This window comes from Alexandromys fortis, unplaced genomic scaffold (assembly GCF_014885135.2).
Source record: "Alexandromys fortis isolate MF-2015 unplaced genomic scaffold, M_Fortis_MF-2015_v1.1 scaffold_101, whole genome shotgun sequence".
Classification (NCBI taxonomy): Eukaryota; Metazoa; Chordata; class Mammalia; order Rodentia; family Cricetidae; genus Alexandromys; species Alexandromys fortis.
The window spans coordinates 3,917,127-3,944,746 of record NW_026067983.1 but is presented as its reverse complement, the minus strand read 5'-3'; the positions used below and the strand labels follow the sequence as shown (position 1 = coordinate 3,944,746).

Here is a 27,620-nt window from a genome sequence, read left to right as displayed (position 1 = left end):
CCACCTGGGAGAAGAAACAAACCCTTTCTCCTTCAAGTCGCTTTTGTCAGAGTGTTTTGCCACAGCAATGGCAATAGTAACTAATGTGGACATTTGGTACTGAGTGCAACAAGTCTGACCATGTAGAACTGGTCTCAGTAAAAGTGGGAGAGTTTAGAGCTCTGAGCTAGAAAAGTCCTAGCATTCTGCAAACAGAGCTTAATGGTCTATTTTGAGGGATGTTTTGAAGACCAGAATGTTAAGGGAATTGTCGACATTGGAGACCAGGCTCATGAAGTTTCAGAGAGGAAATTCAGAGAGGAATACAGACTTTATTGGGAACTAGACAAGAAAGCCGTTGTGTAATATTTTGACATGGCTGCATCTGTCCATGCCTTGAGAATTTGAGCGAAACTGAATACAAGAGTAATGCACTAATTTGTTTTGCAGCAGGAATTTCAAGACAGAAGAGTACTCAGGCTATGACATTTTACTCAGCATACACATGTGCATATGCATGCATGCACACACACATACACATGTACACACACATATGTGTGTGTGGGGGAAACACACAGAAGAGAACAGAAAGATAGGAAGTTCCTCATTTGATAAGGAGAAGTATGAAAGCATGGATTTAATGTTGCAGCCAAGGAAGATTGGAACACAGCTATAAGGAGATCAACTGTCATTAAACAAGAAACTTGGTGTTTATTATTGGGATAACAAAAAAGGTATTCAGAGGGCAAGACTGTGCTCATAAAAATGTCCATCCTTTGAAGATTAAAATTCATCTTTAAGGAGAAAACCTAAATTGAGAATAACACCAATATTTCCTGCTTCTCCAAAGCAACCTATAAGGGAAGTGTTTTCCCAGAGTCAGCGCAGAGAAGCTGATGCAATGTTGCATAAGGGATAAGCACCATTCTCAGTGTAGGATCAGGACCAGGCAGCATTGCCTACATGGCAGAAGTTCAGCAGACATGGAAGGCATAGAATTGGGGACTGTAAAATCTTTTACCATAGTTCCAGCAGATTTTCTGCTGATATCAGATAATCACACATTAATAATAATGATGATGATGTGTACAAGGACCCCAAGAGGCCTATGTGAAACTTTGAAGGTGAAACCTAAGCTGCAATGGACACCACAAGATATTGATGATACTAGACTAGAACTAAGCTTAATGTAAGGAGTTGAGCTGGGCCAAATGAGAAGCTTAGAAGTGTCATACTCGGAGGGAGAAGGCTACTTAAATGCTCTTCACATCCACCAGCTGAAGCCACCAAGAGCCCAGATTCTGGACGTGGAGCTGCACGATTTGGTGTTTTCCTTAGTGAGTGTTAGTTTTGTTTTGGTTCAGTCCTTCCTTGCCATTTCTTCACTTTATTTTAGAATAGGAACATTTACTTTGTTCCATTGTATACTGGAATTATAAAACTTAATTCTATTTAATAAGAGCTCACAGTTAAGTGAATATTGAATCTCACAAATGATTTGGACTCAAGAAAATTTAAAAGTCTTGGAATTGTTTAAAGGATGTGGAGAGATTTGGAATTGGATTAAATATACTTTTTAAAAAATGAAATAGCCATGAGTCTATAGATACAGGGAGAGAGAAGATTCTGACTTGAGAGTTTGGGTATCAAGTTGACAAGAGATGTGGTTCTGATGACAACTTGATTGTAAACTTGATGAGATTTAGAATCATTTTGAAGACAAATTTGTAGGTGGAGGCTGTTCATTTCCACATCACAAATTTATGGATATGTCTGTGAGATATTCTCTAGATTAGATAACACTGAAGTGTTCTCTAATGAGCCACTATAAATGTGGACAGTCCCATGTCTTAGGATGGGGTCCAAGAGTGCATAAAAAGGAGGAAGTCAGTCTAATACTTTCTTAGTTGGGTTTCTAGTGCTGTGACAAAAGACCATGAACAGCAACAACAAAAAAGTTGGGGAGGAAAGGGTTTATATTGATTTACACTTCAAGATTGCTCTTCATTATTGAAAAAAGCTGGGACAGAACCCAAATAGGGCAGGATACTGGAGACAGGAATTGATGCAGCAACCATGGAATGGAGCTGCTTACTGGCTTGCTTTGCCTGGCTTGTCCAGCATGCATTCTTATAGAACCCAGGACCACCAGCCCAGGGATCTAACCACCCACCTTGGGCGGGGTCCTCCCCATTGGTCACTAAATGAGAAAATGATTTACAGCTGGATCTCAAGGTGACAGTTCTTCAACCCAGGCTTCTTCCTTTCACTTGATTCTAGCTTGTGTCAAGTTGACACACAAAACCAGCCGGTACAAATGTCATTCAGCTTTGGATTTCTGTCTGTGGATGCAATGCAATAAATGACTACCTGAATCTGACACCTTCCCTGCTATGATGTGTCTTCAATCCATGAGATAAAATAGTCCCCTTGCCCCCAAGTTGCTTTTGTCTGAGAATTTTGTCTCCATAACAAGAAAAATAGCTACTACAACCACTGACTTCCTTTTACTTATTTTATTAAAATAATCTTGTAAAACCACTGATTTCTTTTTACTTATTTTATCAAAATAATCTTGTGGAGGGGCTATTGGCAATTTATGGCTGCTGAGAACGGAGTCATTTTAGGAGTGTGTGTGTGTGGTTGATGGCTCATTCTCCAGTGGATAGCCCCACATATGGGCATATGGATAGCAGTAATTGCTCTCAGTAGGTTTTATTTTAAAAATAGTGCATGGTCACCAGCATGACTGCCTAAACATGACCTGAAAATGATAACACCAATAGATACGTTAATGTGGAACAGGGAACGGCTCACAAAGTCTTAGTCATGTTTTTTCTTGTCAATTTTTGATTTAAATTTGAAGAAACAGATAAGTTTTTTTTTCAAATAAGGAAGAGATTTATTAGCCCCTGGTAAGTCAATGAGATTCATTGAGAAACAGCAATACAGAGAGGTGTCCTGGGATGCCAGAGGTGGTCATTCAGCATTCAAGCTGGCTGTCACATTTCAGAGCTGTGTCATTCTTCACGTAAGGGCATGGCATCTATTTAATTAGATGAAAAGGAATTTTCACTCTTCCCTGTGACGTGCCATTAATGATCTCTTTCCATGCCAGTCTTACCGTTTCCTCTTCACTCTTGGATCCCTGCAGGCCTGCACTACTGCGCTCCTGAAGCAGGTGTTCTGGGGTGGAGTCAGATCATTACCATCCTGGAGACTCAATGTGAGACCACATTGTGAGTGATGCCTGGTGTGTGTGTGTGTGTGTGTGTGTGTGTGTGTGTGTGTGTGTGCGTGTGTTGACTCCTTTTGTGCCATTTTAACATCCCTAGCTGAAAGTGCTGTGGAAGCTCAGGGTTTCATGCTTCCTGTAGCTTAATCTCTTATACAGAATTATGGGTGAGTGTGTTTCTCCTGGTAGGAACTTTTGTGTGATTGACATGTTTTACATGCCAGTTTTTGACTTCTGATGGTCATATACACAATTTCCATGCAACCATGATAGAATTAACATGTGAAGGAAATACAAGGTGTTAATTGTTGGTTAATTGTTGGTTGGTTAAAACAGAATGAACCAGAAAATAAAACATTTGCCTTTTGATGCAAATGTTTAAAATAATATGTGGGACTCTACCATAGCATTAGAGAAAATGTATTTTCTTCCAAGAATGATTTGAAATCAGTATACTAGAATTCCATTAATATTAAACAACTTGTTGCAAGTTGTTTTATTTTCCCATATGTTTATACTTTGGAGATATTCACAAAATATGTTATATTATAATATACAATATTAATATAAGCTCAAAATTTTAAATGCTATTATAGTGACCAATCTCCATTGAAGCTATTCTGTTTCATCGCTTAAAACAAGATTCATCTTACAGTTATTCCATTGTGTAGTGAAATATGGAGCATAATAGGAATGAAGCAATTTCTTTTTGTGTGTTTGTTTCTTTCCTTTTCTTTTGAGGCCGAATATAAAAACACAATTCCTGTTGGTATTGAAGGGTGACAAGACAAACAAACAAACAAACAAACAAACAAACCCCAAGTAGCGGCAGACATTTCCAGATGTTTTTGTCTTGACTGAGACTGGGTAAGATCCTTCTGGCATAGGGGAAAATACAGAGGAAAACGTTTTCCCCAAAAATCAAGAGCAGGGCTGAGGAGAAGTAGCAGCGGTGTTGAAGATGGATGTTGTGGTACTTCTCATCCATTTAGTATTCAGGATTTCAACCTTAATTAGTATTCCTTTGGCACATCGTTCATCAAATACACTTGAAGAAATGGAAATTGAGCTCAGAGTTTTCGGTTGCCTCAGGCATGCTTCTCATACTTTTCCTCATTTCAGGGTATTGTGAAGTACGGAGAGTTGCATTGGAAATGTTTTAGATGAGAAAAGTAGCATCCAAATGAAGAAAGCATTAATTATAAGCAATTCTGAAGAGGACAGCACCAAGTAAATATTTAAATAATTCTTAACTGTATCCTTCAACCTGCGGTATGAATAGAAAGCCTTCTTTTACCCCATATATTCTGCTACTTCTACCCCAAAGGTTTGTTTTGCAAAGGTTCTTTATAAAGATAACGCTACCCTAAAGTGTTTTTGCTCCTGGTATTCTACAGCATTTATTTTGTTAACATTAGGACTATGCTCTTGACAGAATGCAAATCATTTATTACTATAATGTGACATATGAGATATAGTTAATGTAGAGTTGCTAATTAAGCAAATATGGTTTACATGTCCATAGTTATTCTAGATAACAAAACTTTTCATTTTCAACCTCTTTCTCTGTAGCAAAATTCCAGCTGCCTCTCAAAATTTTCTTCTGCAGCTTATCTTCTCCGATAATGATGACCCAGGTAGAACAGATTCCGTTTTCCCTTTGTGTATCAATTATTTTATTTGAATTATCAGTAAATTCCCATTGTCTATTTTTCAAGTATATACATGTATGTAATACTGAGACCAAAAAGTACAGAATAATGTTATTTATATTTTGATCTCCAAAAATGCAACATGCTTTTAATACATTATTGAATTTCTTATAGCTGTCTTTTTGAAGTAATACACAGCACTATAATTTGTTGTTTGTTTCATTCTGGATGCATCCTAATCTATGTCTGAAATGTGTAAATAATGAATGCAATAACCACATTGGACTTAGTATCTGTTAGGCCTGAAAACTAGCGTGAATCCCCATTTGGAACTTATAAGCTGTGGTATATATATATGAACTGGCCTCTATTCCAACACTGGTTTATTCGTCAGAGAAATATGCACAATGATGCAATACATTTCATGGAGTACGTGCTCAGTTTACATGAGTGAATTGTGACATAATTAAAGGACTATCTGACATATACGCCAAAGTCTCAACACCTTCAGCTATTATTTTTGCTAACATTGACTGAATTTTTAAAAAGACTAATTCCACAAAGTAGGTAACTCTTTCTCCACCAGTATTTCAAAATGGGGGACTTGATTCCTAAAGTCCAAGGTGTACAGGTTTTGCAGTCTCTCGGTACATATTGTGGACCACCTTTGCCCCAAATATGGGTATAATGATGAGGGTGAAGGTTCCATCTTCATCTTGCAGGGTTCTATGAGAAAATACAGTGTGTTTTAAAGCGGAAAGAAACACCCTGCATATAAATACGCAGTGAAAAAGGCTTCATGCGGGTGTCCTGAACCAGGTTTAAGTGTTGGCTTGAGAAGTACTGAGAATCCCTGATCCCTCTGTGAGTATTCCCATGTCTTATACTTCAGAGCTGTCAGTCAATAGTTTTGATCATTAGCCATCTGTGATTATTTTAATCTTTGCCAGCAGGAGAAGGAACTCTTTTCTACCCAGGAGCTCTGTTATTACAATATAATTTATATGGAAAGAGCTCATTTCATCAGTGAGAGAAACTTTCACTCAGATTTTTTTAAGGTTTGAAAGAAATTCATAACATCTTGTTTTGAATTGTTTTTCACTTTCTCCCACTCTGTCACCCCTCTTTCCCCATACTGACGTTCCACAGTATACACTTTACACTTAGGGGAGCAAGCTTCAAGCTATGTCTATGTTTTTTAAAATACAAAGTCTCCAATTATTTGTGTTTGCTTTTGGAAATTTGAAAGTCCTAAGAGAAAAAAATACAACTCTAATTTGCCCCAAATTTTAGCAACACAGGAAAGGTTTCTATTTGAAAGTTCCTTATTATAGTTTATTAAAATGGCACAATGACATTCAGTCCTTAATTTTGTGCTAAGGGCAAGGCTTGAGAGAGGGCAGGAAAGAATTTGAAAGTTTAAAAGTTGGCCTTCGCAAGTCACCCCATGAGTTAGCCTCTAAGCCACAGTCTCACTCCCATAACTCATCATGCCTGCTGCTGATTTTAGCTTGACCCGCAGTGAGTCAACAGCTCCGTCAGTCATTTTACCTATAATGTGGGATAATAATCTTGATGGAATATGGTTACTGTGAGAATTAATGAGTTATTGCTCATGAAATGTAGTGCATGAATTAAAAGGCTCTGTACAAAGGAAGACCAGATGCCTAGGTCACACCACGGGCTGCTTTAGTCAAGTGAATTACTAATCCTCTACACAACATTTTAGGTCTTGAACTTCACAGAGCAAATTCTGTGTCTCAGGTCAGATATTATTAGAGATTAGTGCTTTTCAAGATCCCATGGCATGTCTTGGGGCAGTGCAAAAATACATTTTAGTCTTTCCTGGTGAGAGGGCGTGTTATGCTCTCAGCAGAGTTGAATACTGGAAAATTACTGATTATCTGAATATATACTATATATATATAATTTATAGTCTACATTATCTTCTCATATTTCTAATTCTATTTATTTGTTTCCACATCAGTCCATTAGGAAAAAGTAAGGTTCTTACTCACACAGCTTTAGTAGAGCAATCAAACAGTTCCTACAGGAAAAGGGGGACTATAGTAACAGCAAACAACGTTCTGCTTCTCTCTGGGCACTTGGAGTTTCATCTGTTTTTAATCTAGGGGTGGTAATTAGAGGGACAGATATGTGAGCACACATACACACACACACACACACACACACTGTAAATGGGATAGGTGACTCCTCTAAGACTGATCAGGTTGTGGTTGGTGGGACCATTTCTTTTTAGCAGTAGAGAAAATAGTTAAGTGTTCAAAATAGCTCTCAGACCCCAGGCCCAATCCCATTGAAAACTAACCTGATCTGTTTCCAATTTAACATCTGAACTTCATTTTCTTGGATCAGATCAGCCCAGTTCCTCTTCCCCACAGAAGAAGCATTGAGATCCACCAGGATATCCCGAAATGTCAAGAGTAATGACAAATAATTACCAACATCTACTTTCACATAACTTGCCTTCTGAAAGTTGTTTATTAATTAAAAAGGAACTTCAAAGCTCAGACTTTATGATCCAGACAAAATCTTTGTCTGTGTATCAATTATTATTTTCTGCTAAAGAATGCTAAGATGGGCCAAATATCCCTGTAGACATAATCTCGTCCCAGTACCAAGCTAAACAGTCATTACTTAGCTGTTTTAAGACCTAATATAGTTTACACACTGTAGCAGCTAAGTAATCGAGTCAGCTTTGCTCACATTGAGATGTCTGAATTGTCTAGAGTGACTATCAATCATGACTTGTAAGCATTGTCTGTACATGTCACAGAAATAATGTCATGTACTATTGTCTTCTGCAAACTTGCGTTCATGGCTAAAGAAAGAATCTCACTCTCAGATAATCAGCATACACAGCTCAGTTAAGTCTGCTCTTCTAGGGAGAAGTGAGAGTCAATCAGGTCAAATAACATTATTTCTTTAAAAAAAACATAATTAGGCCTTGGAAGCTTTAAAAAACAACAAATGGTTTAAAGATTTTATTTCTATGCAAATAACAAGTCTTTGGGACAGATCAAATGTCTTTTTCACTTCCATATTGCCAAACTTTGATTTGATTGATCTGTATTTATCCCCATGTGGCAGCTGGAGCATCTCTTTAGAGAGAAACTTTCTTAATTCTCGTCTATCAAGGAAAATCTGCAAGTTAAAACCTCCCTTTTATCAGCAGGCATCGGAGAAAGGCAGGTGGCAGTTAGAGCTCTCAGGGAGTTACTCTAATTGCGGTTTTCTTTTACCTTCACAGCTAAGAGAGTTTTGAGAGCAGGGAGAGGGCAGCTTGGCATGGTTTTGACACCGTGTTTACATCTTTTTATAGCAAAAGCTAGGACACTTTCATTGACTCTCAGTAGTAGCTACTTGGGGGATATCTATGACTTAAATAAAGGTTATATCCAAAAAGAAATTTAAAAATTTTGATGCATTAGAAATATCAAAGTACTAAGTAAGACTATTATATGTTATTTTGATGCCTTCCTGTGCTTTATTTTCATAGCTTTTTTTAAACTAATTTAAAATTTTTGCATTTAGACATAGAAATGCATAACCACAGAAGGTCATAACCTAGAGAAGGAAAACTTATGATGAAGCAATAACTGGGAGTCTGAAAGAAAAGTTTGAATCTTTTATAACAAAATTTATTTTAATTATATATCACTCCCTACTCAAATCCAGTTATACTGGATTTCATATAAATAAAAGAGATAATTACCACAAACATTAATTTACTAGTTTATAATCTCATTTTAATGTGGCATGGTCATATTTTTAACAATTATATTTTTAAGTAATTGAAGCAAAGAATGCTGATGCTTATTCTCTGATAAACTTTTTAGCATCCTACCTACTCAATAGACAATTTCCTTTTTAGTTTTTTTTTACCTGAACTCCCCCCTGTTTTATTGGCAATAGTGTTATTTTCTCACATAATATATGCTTCCAGTTCTTTCCCATCTCCCCACTTTAGATTTGCTTCCTTTCTGTCTATCACTAGAAAATAAACAGCATTCTAAGTGATAACACGGAAATTAAAACTAAGAAAAGACACAAGAAACAGATATAGATACAGAGAACCACTCATTTGCACACGTGGGAATCCCCTAAAAAAACTAAACTGGAAGCCATAATATATATGCACAGGACCTGTAAGATAGAAAGAGAGAACACACACACACACACACACACACACACACACACACACACACACACGCAGAGACAGAGAGACAGAGAGAGAGCAAAAATAAAATAAAATATAAGGTAAGATAAAAAAAAAAAAAAACCTGACCTGACATTATGAAGCAAGGAACTTCCAATGATGCTGTTGGATTCATTTTCTATTGGCCATCCACTGCTGGGCATGTAGCCTACTTTTATGAGTAGTTTGCTTGCCAGTAAAACTCCATTGGAGAAAGCTAAATATTCCTGTACCTGTGGCTATCAACTGGAGGTAGCCTCCGGATGAAGGTTAGGGACATATGTCCACTTCCTCTTTCAACTCGAGGACACCACCCTGTGCAGAACCCATGAAAATATAGCTATTTGGTTATTGGTGAAGCACAGTCAAACTCTAACCAAACAGTTGTGTTTGGAAGACATGAGCTTTAAATTTAGCCATTCCTCAAAATCCTTGCAAAAATATCTCCAATTTGTATTACTTTTCTTAAGTGGTTGCTTTCATTTTGATAAATACAGTGTATGGTAAAATTGAAGAAAAAAAGGAGAAAGTTTCCATATTTGATTGAATGGTTTACAAAACAGCATCCATGGAGGACATGTTTAGCTAACCTTTGGTAGTAAATTTAAATGTTGACAGAAAACTTCATGCAAAAGCATGTGTGGAAGGATGAGTAATATGGGTTAGGAGAGGTTGAGTGCTTCTCTTTTACCAAATTCATCTCAGAGTATTCTACTTGTCTTTCTCAAGTGTCTTGAGTCTTTCAAAAAAAAAAATACATGGGAAAGTTTGTAGTCAGAAAAGAATTTCAACATGTAGCTAAGAGCTGTGTCAAGAGGAGCGGCTTGAGAGTTGTATCTGAAGTGTTTTAGAAAGTCTGTTCTCATTGCCACCCTATCATTTTCTCCTGTTTCAAAACTAACAAAGATTCCCTGTCAATGAAGGCTTACTTGGTGGACTTGAAGGCTCCTTCTTTCAACAATTATTGTTTGTTAATTAAATTAACACTTTTTGCCAATTTGTTTGCTAGAAGATGAGCATAGCTGCATACCAAAACTGCTTTGTGACTAGAAAGGGGCTTTGTGCTTACGACAAGGACTTCTCCTGCAGATGAGTTTGGTTTTCAGCACCAATACTGGAAGCTCACAACTACATTTAACTAAAGCTCCAGGGGATCTACAGACCTTTCCTGGCTTCTGGGAGAACCATACACCGGTGTCCAAAGAGACACAAAAATATAATTATAATTTTTAAAAATGGAGATACTCAGTTTTAGAAAAAAAATAATAATTGAATACCCCTTATAAAACTAGAATGTGGAGTTTTTTTTAGCATTGCATTTGTATTTTATTTTTTGTTATTTATTTATTTATTAAAGATTTCTGCCTCCTCCCCACCACCGCCTCCCATTTCCCTCCCCCTCCCCCAATCAAGTCCCCCTCCCTCGTCAGCCCGAAGAGAATGTGGAGGTTTTTATCCAGCCCAAGTTGTCACATTACCTCTCTGGGTTTGACCACATATATTAGCTATACCATAATTGAAGATATAATAATCTTTACTGTAGAGCTATTCATACATACCTTTCAATGCCCATACATCCTAGGAAATTAAATATAAATGTATATATAAATAATCTAGTTTTTAAAGACAACAACATGGCAGGCAAATGGATAGAACTAGAAAAATATTCTGAATGAGGTAACCCAGACCCAGAAAGACAGACATGGTATGTAGTCACTTAAAAGTGGATATTAACAGTAAAGGATAATCAAGCTACAATTCACAGACCCAGAGAGGGTAAGTGACAAGGAAGGCTCAAGGAAGCACACATGAACCTCCCTAGGAAGGGGAAATAGGATAGAATAGATTTGCAGGTGATCCGTGTCCAGATTGGGATGGAAGTAGAAGAGATTAGGTGGGGAAGCATGTCAAGAGAAAGAATATTAGCAGAGATGACTAGAAGTGTGGGCCATTCAGGGGCAAGGTCAAAACCCAGTGCAATGGAAACTCTGCGGAATCCACTGGGGTGACCCTAGGGAAGACTGCAAATATGGGGGATATAGAACCTGAACTGATCTTACGTAACCAGACCTATGTCTAGAGTAATCATCATCAAACAGACTTCATCCTGCAACTGATGGGAGCAGATGCAGAGACCCACAGCCAGGCATTAGGCAGAACTCGAGTAATCCTGCAGAAGAGAACGAGGAAGGTTTTGTAGGAGCAATAGGGGTCAAGACACTGCCAGAAAATGACCCACAGTATCAACTAACCTGGGCCCACAGCGGGTCCCAGAGACTGAACAGACAATCATGTAGCTTGTATGGGTCTGATCTATAGCCTCTGCATGTGTATTATGGTTGTGTAGTTTGGGGTTCCTGTGGTACTACTAACAGTAGGATTGGGGTTTTCTCTGACTTTTCCCCCTGATTTTGAGACCCCTTTCCTCCTACTGGGTTGCTTTGTCCAGTCTTAATATGAGGAGACATGCCTAGATTTATTATAACTGGACAGTCCGTGTTTTTTGATATTCATGGAAACCCTACTCTTTTTTTTGAAGAGAAAAGGAAGAGTGGACCTGGGGAAGAGGGGATGAAAGGGGGAGAAATTGGAGGAGAGGAGGGAGGGGAAATTGCAGTTGGGATACAATGTATGAGAGGAAATAATAATAAAAGAATGGAGTTTAATGATCCTATCAGTAGAAAAAGTTTAGTTTTTTTTTTAATTGGAGTGATATATAAAGACACTACTTTATCTTCAAGGGCATCGCAGAAACCTATTCATCACATGGTATAAGGGGATAGCTGAAACAACTGAAATTAATTTATCACTTTAGACCTTATCTTATAATGTGTCAATATTTTGTGCTGTTTGTATCTGCCTTGTATGAAAATATCCCTGCCAAGATATGTAAGCAGTATTCATGGGAAGTGAATACCAGTTGGTGTCAGAGAAACATAGTGTATTACAATGCCCAGAAGTGGGCATGTTTGTGTGGAAAGAGAAAAATCCACAGATAAACCTTTTTTTTTTTTTCTACAGGAGGAACAGAATATAACAGAGCAACAAATACTGGAAAATGCACAGGAAGCTCAGCAACTGATGTATGTTTGTTTATGCAAAATTCAGAGCTGATGGAAAGGGCAAGAGAGTCTAACAAGTCACCTTTATGAGCCTTCTTAAGTTTAGACACTGTGAAGTGACTTGGTCTTGACAGTAGATATTCCCTGTTTCTATACGCAGCACATCTAGAATGTCCAGAAATTCTAGTCAATCAGTGAGCTCCAGATTCAGAAAGACCTTGCCTCAAAAATAAGTAAATAAAAAGTAGAAAGCAGCAGAGGAAGGCACCAGGCATAGAACTCTAGAATTCTATGTATTTGTAAAAATGTGTACATCTTTTACACACATAACACACACATACACCAAAAAAAAGCAATATACTCAGACAAACAAAGTAATATTGGGTGACCATTTCAATATATACACAATGAATAGTGGTCAGTGAATAATGAACTCATTTGAAAATTAACACTTTCAATACGTTTAGCAAAGATAATATTTAATATTCTCAAGGCATCAAATTTAGAGATAACACAAAATTATTTGAAACACTGGTACACTGGATTGCAATACGTGGTTTAGTACTGTAAATCATGACTACAATGTTAAAAAACAAGACTTAGAATTATAAAGGGTTAGTGATACACTGATGCATGTTTGATAAGTTCATGCTCATGAAGCATATTTTTACACGCATTTTGATGTTATTGACTATGTGAAATAGTTAAAACTCTGATACTTTTCTGAGAAAATGGTAAATTACTTCATTTTTTTGCAAGTTATTTTGACAGAATGAAATAAAGTTTAACACAGTCAACCCTCCAACAAGAATTTCTCTCTCAGGCACAAAAGCTATATAAAAACTGCCATAAAAGTCTACCTCCTCAATCACAACGTAACTACATTGTTTCTTAGCAAACATTGCAAGTGATATAAATATTATAAACAAAGAATTAGATATAGAAATTGAAAACAAGAGCATGTTAGTCATCTTTTTATAACAGTATCAAAAATATCCTACTTAAACAACTTGAAAGGGGAAAGGTGTATTTTGAACCCCAGAGACTTCAATTTGTAGGAGGTAGGCTCCAGCCCTTTAATCCCAAGATAAAGGAGGATACTGTGGGTAAGGGGCTGTGTAACAAAGAGGTTGCTGTACTCTTGACAGCAACGAAGCAAATAGAACAGGAAAGAAAAGAGAGAGAGAGAGAGAGAGAGAGAGAGAGAGAGAGAGAGAGAGAGAGAGAGAGAGCAAAACATGGTCTCTCAGGACATACTTCAAGTTTCCTTCACTTCCTGTGGTAACTCTCAATAGTAAATGCTCCCTTATCCTTGGACTCTTCTATTAAAGACTGAGTCGTAGACTGGTGGTTCTGTTTAGGGAAGTTGTGGAACTATCAGTTGGTGGAGACTTGCTGAAGGATGTATATAGCCCAAGGGTAGGATTTGAGAGATTGTAGCCTGGTTGAATTTCTCGACTTTCTTCCTTCTTGTGTGGGGATGATGAGCGACCTATCTTTATCCTGCTCATCCTAGCGTGCCATCTGAGCTGTTATGGACTAGATCTCTCTGGAAACAAGCTGAATCCGACTTTCTCAAGTTGCTTTTGTTCATGGTCATTAGCCACAGTGACAGAAAGTAACCAGCACACCTCCCAAGCAACCATGATGTTACAAAACCATTGATAGGCTCATTTATTGATACGATCAGCTCTCTCATGGATCCATAACTTTCCAAAGGCCCATCTCACAACATTGTTACAGTGGTAATAAGTTTTAACACTTAAGTCTTTGGTGAACCTGCAAGAACTACCATACGAGATGGTGATTCCTTAGCATGGAGCAGAGAAGGGTTGGATACCCTTATAACTGTCAAGCCACTACTTGACATGGTGTACATCTTGCTTGGCAGATTGGTGGGTGGGAAAGACTGCTCATTGCTTTTCTCCCACAACATGTTGCTTAGCCATTTCAAACTTGAAAGTCAGGCAGCATCTCAACTCCAACTTTATTTCTCTATGTCTTGAAAATGCAATATATGGTGTCTTCAGCAATAGTCTTGGGATTCACAATCAAGCGGAAACAACTCATACAAAAGCTTCTCACATATCACTGGAAGTTTGTATCTCACTGATTCCAGGAGCACAAAATATCTATTCTTGCAGAGTGTCTTCTTTTAAACCTCATCTTTTTAAAAATTTTTTTTAGCTTGAATAGAAGACAATAGTTTTCCAAATGACAATTTTCTAACCCCTTGGTTATCGTTAACCACCATTTCTCCACCCTTCATAGCTCCCTGCTCCTCAAAATACTTCCTTGCTTAACTCTTTCCAACTGCAGTACTCTCACTTTCTGCTTCCATTTTACTCCTGTTCTTTATTTTCCCCACCATCGCTGATCCCTTTATAGTTACATGGTTTCTAAAGACATTCAAATTTAAACACAAAGTTAGAGTTAAGCGTAAGATCTGCATATGAGAACACAAGGCATCTGTCTCCCGGTGTAGGTTCCCTTACACAGTATAATCAGTTTCCCGATCTTATCTCTTTCCATGCAAATTTTATAATTTTAGTTTTTTTGTTACACCTGAATAACATTCAATTATTTATATGTATTTGTGCTATCTAGTCATCAATCGATGAAAATCTAAGTTGACTTTGTTCCCTAGTCATTGTTAATGGAACTATAGTGAACACAGATGTGCATGTATCTCTGCAGTAAGATACAGAATTCTTTGTATGTAACCCAAGAGTGGAAATGCTGGGTCATATGGTAGTTTCAGGTTTGCTTTCTCAGTAACTCCAGACTGGTTTCCAGTGGCTATGTTGGTTTACAGTCCCACCACCAGCAATGTCAATTGTTCCCCTTTCCATACACCTGCATTAGAATTTGTTTTGGTTCATATCCTTTTCAAAATTAAGTTTTATTACTTTTAATTGTTTGTATGGTTGTGTTGTGGCATGATTTTTTTTTTAGGTGATTCACATTCTGCACCCCAATCCTGTTCAATTCCCAGTCCCTTCATATCTACCCCTGATCCCTGTATCATCCCCTGATGTAGAAAGTCCTTCTGTATATATGTGTTGCTTTTATTGTTTAATGAATAAAGAAACTGCCTTGGCCTGTTGATAGGGCAGAGTAGAACTAGTTGGGGAAAACTATATTTAATGCTGGGAGAAAGAAGGCAGAGTCAGTGAGAAGCCATGTATCCCCACTGGAGACAGGTGCCAGAAATTTACCTGGTAAGCCACAGCCTTGTGGTGATGCATATAGATGAATAGAAATGAGTTAGATTAAGATGTAAGAGTTAGCCAATAAGAAGCTAGAGCTAATGGACCAACCACTGATTTAATTAATACAATTTCTATGTGTATTTTGGGGCTGAGCAGTTGGGAATGAATGAATGGCCTCCTACTACAATCCCCCCCAAAAAAGAAAATTTAAGAAAATTTTAATTAAAACCACCACCAACAAAACCCACTTTGATCCATCTTTCCTGTTTCTCAACACTTCCTCATTCCTCTTTGTGGCACTGTGGTATTCATTGCAATGAGTTCTTGGTCGGTTCAAGTCCTCTGGCTTCTCATACACCATCAATACTGGACACTCACCAAAACTCCTCTTGGATATCCTGCTGTTGCCTTGAATCATGGAGACCCCACAGCTATGGTTCTGTAGGCCCAGTTTTTGCACACACTCTGGAAGGTGGGTAAATGTTCAGGTTGGCCAACTCAAAACCCTGGATTTAGGTCAGGATTATAGCTGCTTTAGTCAGTCAGACTACTAGAATTGCCTGGTAGGCGAGGGGCGGAGCCATCTCTTCTTCCCTGCTATTGGAACCACTTCTCTCTTGCACATGGAGTGGGTGGGGCCATCTCTCATGAGTGTGTGACCAACTTGTCTGTTACAGTGGTCAGTGAGGTGCAGGGTCAGGTCTTCCAGGGCCATTGAAGAGTGGTACCAACTCATCAGGGCCCTCAAATATCACCGAATGGTTCCTGTGACCCCCATGTGGTAACACGTGCCACAAAGATCAATACAGACCCCAGCTGCACCAGGACCACTGACACAGCATGGCCCTTGGCAGCAGCTCAGGTCTAGATGTCACCATGGCCCCAGGTGGCAGCACAGGCCACTCAGATCAGCATGGCCCAGCAGATTTGCCCATTGTGGACACTTAAATACTATATATTCTGGGCAGACTTGGACTGTGGTAGAGTCAATGCTTTTACATTTTGTATAGGGATTTCATGCGTCCATAAAATGCCTATGACCTAGAGTATCTGAAATTGGATTTGCCAGGTCATATGGTGACTCTATGTTTAGCAGTTTAAGGAATCCTCACTTGATTTTTTTCAAAACAGCTAAGTCATTTTATACATCCACAATGTGTGGCAACCCCAATAGCTCTCAGGACGACATTGTCGCTAAGGGCTATCTCACTGTGACTGTTACCTGCATCTCATGACTATTGGTGTCGTCATTACTGATAATTCCTTAAACTTCTTGGAAGCAATGTGTTTCAAAAATTTTGATCATTTCAAATACATATTTGCATTCCAGTAACTTGGGGATATTTAGAGCAAAAACAGGCATATTTCTTTAAAAGCACCAGAATGTTGCATTCTGAATATAATGCATGCCAGTATATTCTTTGAAGCACATGGTACAGTCCCAAAAATTTGTTTTATTTTTGTTCATTTTGCTTGTGTTTCTCATACAGATGTTTTTGTAATTTTAACTTTTATTTAAAATTTTCAGCTTATTTGTGTTAATTTGCATTTATGGTATGAGATAAAGTCTATTTAATTTTTTCATAGGACCATTCAAATGTCTGAGTACATTTTCTCTGGATAGTGTTCTTTACTATCTTGGATTATTTAGACACCATTGTCAAAATTATTTAATCATAAAGTGCTTCCTTCTGGATTTTCAGTTCTATTCCTTTGATCTCTGTCTCAATATTGAAGCCAGTACTTCACCATTCTGTTTGAATTATCCTAGTTTCATTGTTTGAGATCAGAAAATGTGAGTTTCTCAACTCAACAATGAAATGAATTAAGTTCCCCTTTATTTTGTTTTACTCCTCTTGATTATCATCAAAGATATATGTTTTCCCAACTCACTCAAGTGTATTTGGCATTCACAATTTATTATGAAAGTATTATAGACTCACTGTAGAACATAAAACTCCTTTTTGTATAAAGTGTCATGCATTATAATATATAATATCTGCATTAGGTACTGCAGGGATGGAATATAGCAAAAGGCTATGCATAAATCAGAGGAAAGAACTACACCATTAAAATTCATGGCAGGGGACTGATGATTGTAAAGAAATATGCCTTTTTTGTGCTCTAAAAGCCCTAACTTACTGGAATGGAAATATTTACGTTTAAAGTCCTAAATATACTAATTGATAATAACAAAAAATATTTTCAGAGATTTACCATTCTTATGTATTATATTTTGTTATTTTAGAAAGTTTGCTCATATTACAAATGTTAGGTCAGAGTCAAAGGAGAACAAATAGACTTAAAAGGCTTGGTAATATATATAATATTGTATGATTATAAAATATAGATTTGATGTTTTAATGACATTTTGATTGAAACTGCCACTATTATATCAAACACTTGTGTAGAAACTGTTGATATGGTATAAATAAAAAGGTAAAATAATTGAAATATAAAAAGGATTTTCATTTGAATATATTACCTTGTTGACAAAAACGAGTTCAAAATTAATGTTATATTTTAGTTGCCATTTGTAAAATCAATACAACAATACTAATTGCTTTCAATTAACCTGCAATAGAAACTAACATTTTCACAGGATATACATATATATATGTATATACATATACATATATATATATATACACATATTCATGCGTAATACTGAGAGTAAAAATCTAAAATATTGAAAGCAATAAGTGCCATAGAAGTGATGTAGTAAAGCATATGCTGCATTTTTAACAATATCATATTGAGAGACCTTGATATACAGAAGTGAAGACCTTTTGTAATTATGTCAGCAGAACACAAACCTAGAAGCATAGGCTGTAAAAATAAGTAGGGGAAATATTGAAATCTGCAAGCAGAGCCCATCTACTTTGGTCTTTAACTCCTGGCCCAGGTTGAACTGGAGTTTAGATGGAGATAATATGTCCTCTGTATGTTCCTGAGGGCCTTAAATCATCATTAAGAAAATATGAATATATTTTTCTCTTAATTAAAAATGTAATTATAACAAAATCATTGACTATGTTAAAAAATAGAACAAAGCTTCTTAAAAATATTACATAATTCTTTATAACCTTAAGGGGGAAATTTCTAAAACATAAACCTCAGTGTTCTAATCTATGGAAAACTGATGAATTTTATTTTCAATTCAGACACAATTTTGTTTTATTAATTCATATATAATCTTCACAGACAATATTAAAGCAATGAAATCTACAAACAGCAGATAAAGGTAATATGTTGTGAGGATACACACCCACTAAAGGATTCACGTTGACAATTTGCGAAGTGTGTTAGTCATCTTTGTACACCTCCGTTTATTAGCGTTTGTTGTGCAGTGTGTGCATGTTTATGCGTTGGGATGCACTTGCTGCCATGTATATAGAGGTCAAACAAGAACTTCCATGCACAGTTCTCTTCTGCCATGTGGGTCCCTAGGATCAAATTCATGTTTGCTTCTCAGAGATCAGTGCTTTATCTGCTGAGACATCTTGTCAGTCAACATGATGTTTGATAAGAAATAGCATAGAACTCAACTAAGCAGCTCAAAAAAAAAAAAAAAAAGGATGTCAACAAAAGCAATAAATATGGAAAGGTCTTCATCAATAGTTATTAGGAAAGCAATAGAATGCTACTATGATATAATTCAACAGGAATACCAGATTACCTAAATTAATACACAAGCAAAGCTTTGCCGAACATTTAATACAAAAACGCTTCTTGCATGTAACCGACAGCAATACATATTGGCACACCTGCCAAACTATTTTGATCCTAATTGAAATGTGTGCATTCCATATAACAACAAAATTTACTTATGTGTAAAGAGTGCAATGTTTGAGATATCATTATCTTGGCAACAAGTATTGGAATTAGTCTCAAAGCACATCAATAATATAATGGATAAAGAATTTTTGGTAGAGTATGTTTATACAAGAAATGCAGCTGAAGAGTTTTTATCTTGTTATAGCTATATAAAATAATATAATTATAAAAATTAGATAAAAATAATCAGATACAAATTGGTGCACATTGATAGAGACTGTGTATGTAAAATGTAAAATTGTGATGAAATTAGACCATGGTGTTTTGACATGCTGGATGATATGGGAAGGTATAAAGTGTATTATTTGTTAATCTTGATGGTGATTGAAATGTGTTTGTTCTCTTCATAAAAATTTATTGGACTTTATATTAAGTTTTGTGTTTCTGCATTTATGAATGAGGTATTTCATAATAAAAATGTCTTATGAAGGAAAAATTATGGAGATCTTACTGTAATAATAAAATTCTGATACTAAAAAGATAGTAATAAAGTTAAAAATGATTTGAAAGTCAAAAGAAACAAAATTTGAAATCATGTGTAATGGTCTGCAACATACATTAAAAGGATTCCTCTAAGAATATTCTTTCCTTTTATTGAAAGGCAGAGATTAAGACATCAAAGACAAGCATGAGAGAGTAGCCCCAGGTCAAGGGAAGAGCAGCAGTTTTCGTAAGACAAGCATTTAGTGTGTTCTGCTCTCCCTAATGTAAATGCTGCTCAAAGGTAATTTCAGTAGAAATGTTGAAAAATCAGGTGGACATTTTATAATGTTTGGGAATGATTTTTTTTAATTATCAAAAGTCTATAGTTGTATTGTCAGTTATCAAGCCATAAGTAAAGTTATTTTCACTAAAATAAAATATTCGGATTCATTTTTAAGTGCTATCATTATAGTAATTTATATAAAATTTGACTGCATTACCAATTTTATTTTTCCTAATTTTTATCTTCTTAAATACTCTTTGTTAAATAGAATATTACTGCAAGTGTTAATATTCTTGAATTACTATTTTGCCTTCATATAGTATACCCATTGCTGGAACAGTATCCAAGAAAGCAACCTGGTTTTCGATTATTAAATTCTTATGAAGCTAAACTATTAAGATGTGTGGTGTGATGCTGTTAGTTTCTGCATTCCCTCATAAAATCACAACACTGCCATAGCACACATTCACGAGACTATTGTAAGAAAAATGCATTTTTTTTGTATTAACAAGGAATCCTAAACTGAAATCCATGGTCATGATTTACTCTCAATTCAACTACATGTGTGTCTTTATAAATAATATAGAACCGTTTTCTAAGCTGAATCACTTAATCTATGATGTTGAGGCCTTACAAATTAGTTTTAAGCTATCGTGTTATTCAGAAAGGATGAAGAAGGGATCAGCACCTAAGTTTGAAATCAGTCTGACAGTGAGATTTTCAGAATTGATCTTGAATAAGGACACATATTTTCACTTATCTTCTAAGATACTTTCTCCTCTAAACACCTTCTCCACATTCCACTAGCATGCTGTATACTCTCCATTTATCTACATAAATTTAGTTAGCCTCAAAAAAAAGAAAAGAAAAGAAAGAAATTAAAAGTAGAGAAGGAACAGAAAATCAGTAACAGCGAACATAGCCTGATTTCATTTGCCGTTATGTGAACTAGTAAATATTCACTTTACAACATGAGCAACCCAGGCCTTCACAGTTCTTTTTGTCACATCTGTTTTGCAAGAAAAATTAGACATTAAGCACGTCTCTACTTTCTTTATAATTGCATTTTTCTTATAATAGACCCCCACACACAATTGTCAGGTGGTAAAACAATGTCTAACGTGTAATGATGAGAGTCCTAATTCAAGATAACCTTGAACATTGCTTTTAACTCCTCTTCAGTGTAATTTGTTCAGGATGAATGAGGACTTTGGTAGGACCTGAAGGAAAGATGCTGAGACAGCGATGGACCCTCTACATGAAGCAGCTTGTATGACTGTCCAGACTGAGCTATAGTTTCACAAATGCATATTAAGTATTTATTTCAACAGCCACCAAAATAATTACCAAGATCTGACAAATCATCCATTTCGGGCAAATTTAAAATCACTTCATTTGCATAATTTAGTGATAATTCTTTCTCCACATTATTCTTTCATTTTTGTAAGAACCCAGGGTTGCTCACTGATGTAAAAGCATGGTTGAACTTTAATATATTCTTATGTAAAAACTAAACAAAAATGAAATGCTAAAACTGACTATAATAATAATAATAAATATAGCCATGGCATTGATGAATTCTTAAAACTATTTTATTAAAGCAAAGTGATTGGTTTCATTTTGCTGAAGAAATCAAGAGCATAATGTTTAGTACACTCTGTGAGATCATGGGCTCTATGAAGATGCCCCCGTCAGCACCTCCGTGTGTCTCTGTTCCTGTTACCTTCACCTCATTCCACTCCTAGGGAGGAAATAATAGAACTGTTGGTTGGTGTGACAAAATCAGATATGAAAAGTTGATTCCACTCCAGGGAATGTTAAAAGTTTCAAAATCATAACTTCTTCCTGCAACAAAGCTTGTTTTCAAGCAAGTTTGTTTTCTTTATAGAATTCTGATACTTTTTTTTAAAAAAAGAAATCTATATAATTTATTGTATACAAAAATTTTAAATCAGCATAATATTGATAACTATTTTTAAATATCAATGTATTCAGAGAATCAGAAATTAAATAAAAGTTGGGTTAGGTTAATAGGCAGAACTCTTAGGTTCTCTACAGAAACACTAAAGTGTGCTTAACCTAAATCCTCACAGTCACAGCCAACTCGAAGATGTTTCTACACACAGACGAACTTTTCTGTTCAGTCTCACCTTTTTCTTAGGTGGAAGAGAAATTCCACATAATGGAAATACTTTTTGACAGTAAAGTGGAAGGCTTCATTGATCTTACTTTTAAAAATGTATTATTTTTCTGTTAAAACCAAGATGTTGCCTGCAAAGTGTGTTAGCAAGACCAGGGCTGTCCACTCTACTGGTCATCATTTTCATATGCATGAAACAATCATTAAATAGTCTTGCCTTTCTTCAGGGTTCTGGTGTAGCACTTTTTCTGCTTGGATTAAAAATGATAGCTTAAGATAAAGATAACCACATGACAGGAAAATTAATCACATTGTCTTCTGGTTCTATTTTGATTAGTACAGATAACATTTCTTAGGAACGCTCTTCTCCCAGTTTCCAGAGGGTTTCTCTGTGTCCACAGGCTTTCTTCCATTTGCAAATGTTCTCACAGATGTCAGGCTTGATTTTGATTTGTCTTACTCCACGATCATGGATGCTGACAACCTTTTCATATCCCTTTTGACTATGTCTATGTCTGCATTGAAAGTAGTCTATTAAGTTCATCTGCCATTTTAAAAATTATTTTTTCTTCTGCTCCAGAATTTTATGATCTTTTTAGATATTTTAGATGTTTATGACTTGCTGGATATAGAGTTTCTTTTTTTTTTTTCTATCTGCAAACGTCAGCTCTCTCTGTTTTGAAGGTGGTTTTCTTTGTTGTGTGGGTGCTTTTCAGTTTTCTATGATTTCTCTCTTCTATTCACTCGGCATGGTTGGAGCTTTGGATGCAAGAAATCACTGCGGAGAGGACGGAGGAGCTCAGCTCTTGCTCTTCCTGTTTCCTCCAGGAGGAGGTCATCTGGGGTAGATTTGTGTGTGCGGACTCTGGCCACTGCGTTTTTCCCCTTTGCGGGGTTTCCAATGGCTGTTTCTCCTGTGTTGTTTACTGCTCGGGTTTAGGCTTTCTTCTTGACTCTGTCCTGCTAAGCCATTTCCTCAGCAACTGACTCATATCTTCAAGGTCATTCAATTTGTTGGCAAATACTTAGATTTGATAGCTCCTGAAACTAGTTTTGTTCTTGAAGAATCTGTTGTAACTTCTTTTCTTCTAATTTATTTGAGTTTCTCTTGCTCCCCCTTTTCTCTTTAATCTAGCCAAGGGTTCACCATTTTTGTATGCTTTTGCAAAGATCAGCCTTCATCTACTGTATTAAAGTGCTTTTGTTTTTCCTCCTAGTAGCCTGATGTGTAAATTTAGATTTTTAAACTGGGATTTGTCCTTGTTTACTGAGTACATTTGTCATTGTACCTTCCTCTTCAAACTTTTTGTACTGTAAGCCATATCTTTTGTTATGTTGTGGCTTTATTTACAAGATGGCTCAGGAGGTAAAGGCATTTACCACTACGTTTGAGGACTTGAGTTTTTGTATTAATTAGAGTTTCTACTTTTGTGCAAAGACATGATGGCCATGGCAACTCTTAAAAAGAAAACATTTAATTAAGGGGGCTCAGTTACAGTTTCAGAGGTTCAGTCTATTATCATCACGGTGGGGAGAGTTAGCTGAGAATCCTATGTCTGCAGGCAACAGAAAGCCAACTGAGACACTTGGGTGGTATCCTGAGCATAGGAAACCTCAAATCCCACACTCACAGTGACTCATTTCCTCCAACAAAACCATACCAACAAAGCCACACTTCCTAACGGTACTATGAGATTATGCGGGCTGATTATGTTCAAACTACCACAGCCCCATATCTGTGATCACATGGTAGAAGAGAGAACTGACTTCTACAAATTTTCTTATATCCTTTACATGTGTGATGTGGCATGCTTTCTCATATATAGTTATACAAACACACAAAAATAATCAAATAAATATTAATGTAACTAAAATTTTTTGATACTTATTTTATTATAGTCATATTTATTTAATCCAGTTTTCTTGATCATTTAAATTTCAATGTAAGATCATATCTATAGCTGTGAATGTTAGCACTACTGTTGTTATAAGGTGAATGGGTATAAATTTTCATATTGAATTCTTCTATAAGTATATTGTGATCACAGAGAATATAAGTTAGCTTTCTTAGAAAATTTACATATCTCTTCATTCACTGTTTGACCTAATAGTTTGAGTGTATTTAGTTTCAATGTATGTACATGTGGATGTGTGCATACATATTTATGTGTGTTATGTATATGATATTTGATATTTGCATATAGGTTGTAGATGTATATGCATATGTATGTTAAGGTGTCTTCCTTTTAGATTATCATTTTCATGTATGGCCACTGTGGTCTCTTTTCTTTGGCATCTGCTTCTACATACTTTTTCATTCCTTTAGGTTCAACCTATCTGTGTCTTTGAATCTAAGTGGAATCTTACTGGTATCTGGGAATTAGGACTTTGTTTTGCCACCAACAACCTCTTAGTATCCCATGATAGGAGCTTTTAATATATTTTAATTTTCACCGATAAAGACATATCACGATTTGTTAAATTTCTGGTAACTCATTCTTTTCTTTCTTTGTGTGTTATAGAATGAAATTTTTACTGTTTTCTTATTTTCTGTGGGTAAAATTTCTATTGATATTTTCTCGGTGCATATCATGGAGCTAGATACAATATCTTAGAATTAAAGTACTCTGAGCTGATATCAACAGACTCTACATTTCATCTCACACTGCAGGTTGTTCCACAGTAAATATTATTCATATTCATTTATAGTACTAAAGTCATTTTTCTTTATTTTTAATATCTTTATCTTCTGACTTTTTTTTGCTAAAATTCAAAGGAATTATTTTACTTCCTTTACAGTGCTGTTGTATTCCATTGTTGTCTATATATTTACCTTAGCAGTGAGGTTCATACTTTCTTATATGTAATGTTTATGCTTAATATACTTCTACACCCATTTGAAAAAGAAAGCTCTTATAACTTTTTTTTAAAGGGGAGTCCATTATAATAAAATGTTTAAGCCTTTGCTTTATAGAAAGTCAATATGTTCTTTTAGTTTCAAAGCATGGATTTGATAATTGTAGAATGTTGGTTGGCAATGGTTCTTTTTCTAATATTCTGAGTATGATACTTTATTTCCAACTAGCCTGAAATGTTATTTTTTATTTGAAATAATGAGAAAGGTATCGTATGCAACAGGGAGTCTCTGGTCTCTGCTTATGCTGGGCTGATATATGGCAATGACGAAGGAAGGGGATTTGGGCAGAGTGTTGAATGGGTGAGCAACAAGACAGTCTGTGGAGAATGTCTGTGGGCTCATGCAGAGTCTATCTGGGTCTTTGAGTAGACACATCCTGTATTGGACAGGGGTGTCTGCCTGAGAGAACCAAGAGTGTGGTGGATGTCCGAGACTGGCCTACCTGTTTTCCGGCAGGTTTGCTCTGCGGTTGGTTTAGGGAGAGGGATGTGTGCTTGAGGGAACCAATAGAATGAGAATGGTGCTTTTTATTCTTGTTAGTTTTCATAAGTTCAGAAAGTTAGATTCTGTCAGTGCTCCAGGATTAATGGATTAGAAATCACAACTGGGGTTAGGAAATTCAAAAGTTGGCTGTATGCTGTCGTGGCCACTTCTTTCTAGTCCGAGACTCTGAAAGCTGGCTCGCCACCTTCTTGTTTGCTGCTGATGTAGGGAGAGAAGCTATAGCAAATGACCTCATGCCCTCTTAGACTGCTTGCCTTTCCCATTGGTGGTCTTGTCTCCTTTGCTGCAGATGCCTAGAGAATATACGATCTTCAGGCTTACTGAGACACAGGGGTCAGCAGTAACTCTCCTGGGAAGCAAACAGGAAGCCAAGGCACTGGGTCTACTTCTCTTTTTCCGTGGAGAATAGAGTCTGGGTTCTATTGCTACATTAAAGCAGTTAGAGAGTACAATGCAAGAGTTCACCAGCCCACTGTAGCTTCCAGCGGATGTTAGCACATGTTCAAGAGAAGCAGAACAAACACTTGAGCAAAGGTTTAAAAAGTAGGGACATTGTATGTGCAACATAACTAGGTAGAAGCTAGACACTTTGTTTTATTTTCTGCCAGTACTGTGCTAAGCCAGGAGCGAGAACTATGGGAAGTACTTGTGTGCCTATTTGAGACTACCTCGTGTTTCATACAGCTCCAGGGGAACAGCAAGTGCTACACTTCATGAGAGCTCTGGAGATGGGCATTATAAGAGCCATTTGTCTAGCTCAAAACTCTAAAATCTATATTGTCCATGTTGTTCCATGGGAAAACTGGAAGTGTGGATTTACTACTGGAACAAGTTAGTAGGGGTAAACCAGGGTTCAAGTTTCAGTGGACTAGGAATGCCGGCTCCATTAGGTTCCAGATGCAGTTCGTTCAGATCCTGATGACTGAGAAGCAGCTGGCGACGACATAGCATTAGATGTTCCATTTAACCCAGCTCGACCTGGTTCTTACGACCTGTGCACTCGTACTGAGGCTTGGCAAAAGCTCGGGGAGCATTCATGTACCAGGCTAAAATGGCCTTTTGTTTCCCTCTGTGTTCTAGGGACTATCAAATGCCATGTGCCATTTCCTCACAGTAATAAACAACTTCAGAGATACCCTCCACTAGAAGCTGTGACATTTGGGATAATAGGTATGTGTCATCCCCCCCTGTGTTCCTCAGGGAAAAGCTGTGAGTTAGAAGTTTCCTCCAAATTATATGGTGTATTGAACTTAAATGTATCTCGTTTTTTTTAACTTAATTTTTGTATTTCTCTCTTTTTAAAATTTTATATTACTTTTGTGTATTTCTTTTTTATTTAACAGTAATTTTTTATTTTCTTCTCATTTTGATGAGTAAATTGGGAGCCCGGAGGGCAGGAGGGAGGGTGGAAGGGAAAAGGGGAGGAGGGAAGAGGAGTGGTGAAAATGTATAGCACATGCGTATTCAAATAGCTTTTTATTTATTTTTTACCTGTTTGATGAGAATATCTTTCTTCTGTTGCCTTAGTGTATAAGAATTTGCCAAGTTATTTCTGGACTTCCTCAGAGGGAATTGATCCATGTGTAGCTATTTATTTGGTATATCTGTGGGTGGAGAAAATGTCTGGAGTCTTCTAGTCTGCCGTCTTGCTGATGACATTTTTGTATACATGCGTATGCTCTTGTTTTAGATTTGAATGTCTGGAGATAGGGCATACATTTCCAGATAGCCTACTTCACCCTGCGCTACTATACATGTCTATTAATGTCTACGCTTTGTTCTAACCCAGCCTTTTCGTTTTCAAATTAGAGAAATTGAAGCCACAAAGGCTAAATAACTTATGTAGGGCCACCCATGTAGTGAAATGACAGAAACCATGAGGGACTTGCTTCATCATCGGTATATGTGGCTTATCACAGATGAAGAAAAGAAGCAGAGACAGGTAGGGGGCTGACACCTGCTGGAGGGGCAGGGAAGAAGCAACAGGGGGACCTGCTCCCCAGACTGTGTTATTATCACTCTTTGCTTATTGCCCTTGGCTGATCTATTTCAGTAAGACTCTCTATCCATCTATTCTAACTACCTTCGGAAGAAGAATCTAATTAAATCTCAATTTGCATCAGGACAATATGTGTTAAACTATTTCTAATTTGGAGA

General features: G+C 36.7%; 1 long non-coding RNA gene across 1 annotated transcript in view; it reads left to right on the top strand.

Annotated features, from left to right (window-relative positions):
• Window positions 1-26,625, top strand: part of LOC126511523 (uncharacterized) — a 172,043-nt gene extending 145,418 nt beyond the window's left edge. Inside the window, exon 3 of the long non-coding RNA XR_007594711.1 lies at window positions 26,544-26,625. This is a non-coding gene — a long non-coding RNA (uncharacterized lncRNA). The remainder of the gene's footprint in view (window positions 1-26,543) is intronic.
• The last annotated feature ends 995 nt before the right edge of the window (window positions 26,626-27,620 follow it).